Source organism: Falco peregrinus, chromosome 21 (assembly GCF_023634155.1).
Source record: "Falco peregrinus isolate bFalPer1 chromosome 21, bFalPer1.pri, whole genome shotgun sequence".
Classification (NCBI taxonomy): domain Eukaryota; kingdom Metazoa; phylum Chordata; class Aves; order Falconiformes; family Falconidae; genus Falco; species Falco peregrinus.
In genome coordinates this window covers 2008074-2009541 of record NC_073742.1, presented here as the reverse complement: position 1 = coordinate 2009541, position 1468 = coordinate 2008074, and positions in this window count along the sequence as shown.

Genomic DNA, 1468 nt, shown 5'->3' with positions numbered 1-1468 from the left:
GGGATGGGCTATGGTGGGCTGGGACGGGCTGTGGTATGCTGGGACGGGCTGTGGTGGGCTGTGTTGGGCTGGGAAGGCCTGTTGTAGTTTGGGATGGGCTGGGACAGGCTTTGGTTGGCTATGGTGGGCTGGGACTGGCTTTGGTGGGCTGGGACGGGCTGGGACGGGCTGTGGTGAGTGGGGACGGGCTTTGGTGGGCTGTGGTGTGCTGGAACGTGCTGTGGCGGTCTGGAACGGGCTGTGGTGGGCCGTGGTGGGCCGGGACGGGATGTGGTGGGCCCGGACGAGCTGTGACGGGCTGTGGTGGGCTGTGGTGGGCTCTCGTAGGCTGAGACAGGCTGTGGTGCACTGGGACGTGCTGTGGTGGGCTGTGGTGGCCCGGGATGGGCTGTGGTGGGCTGTGGTGGGCTGAGACGGGCTGTGGTGGGCTGGGACGCGCTGTGGTGTACTGTGGTGGGCTGGGACAGGCTCTGGTGGGCTGGGACGGGCTGTGGTGGGCTGTGGTGTGCTCTGGTGGGCTGGAGCGGGCTGTTGTGGATTGTGGTGAGCTGGGACGGGCTGACACGGGCTGTGGTGGGCTGGGACGGGCTGTGGTGATCTGGGAAGGCCTGGGACGGGCTGGGACGGGCTGTGGTGGGCGGGGACGGGCTTTGGTGGGTGGGGTCGGGCTGTGGTGGGCGGGGATGGGTTCTGGTGGGCTGCGGTGGGCTGGGACGGGCTGTGGTGGGCTGGGACGGACTGTGGTGGCCTGGGACGTGCTGTGGTGGGCTGGGACAAGCTGTGGTGGGCTGGGACAGGCCGTGGTCAGTCGTGGTGTGCTGGGACGGTTCGTGGTGGTTCGGGAAAAGCTCTGGTGGGCTGTGGTGTGCTGGGACGGGCTGTGGTGTGCTGGTACGGGCTGTGGTGTGCTGGAACAGGCTGTGATGTGCTGGGACGGGCTGTGGGCGGCTGGGACGGGCTGTGGGCGGCTGGGACGGGCTGTGGTGGGCTGTGGTGGGTTGGGACGGGCTGTGGTGGGCTGGGAAGGCCTGGGACGGGCTGTGCTGGGCGGGGACGGGCTGTGGTGGGCAGGGACGGGCTGTGGTGGGCGGGGACGGGCTGTGGCGGTCTGGAACGGGCTGTGGTGGGTTGTGGTGAGCTCGGACGGTCTGGGACGGGCTGACACGGGCTGTGGTGGGCTGGGACGGGTTGTGGTGGGCTGAGACGGGCTGTGGTGCTTCAGGGACGGGCTGTGGTGGGCCGGGACGGGCTGTGGTGGGCTGTGGTGGGCTGGGACGAGTTGTAGTGGGCCGGGACGGACTGTGGTGGGCCGGGACGGACTGTGGTGAGCCGGGACGAGCTGTGGTGAGCCGGGATGGGCTGTGGTGGGTTGGGACGGGCTGTGGTGGGCTGGGACAGACTCTGGTGGGCCGGGACAAGCTCTGGTGGGCACTGGTGTGCTGGGACGGGCTGTGGTGTGCTGGGACGG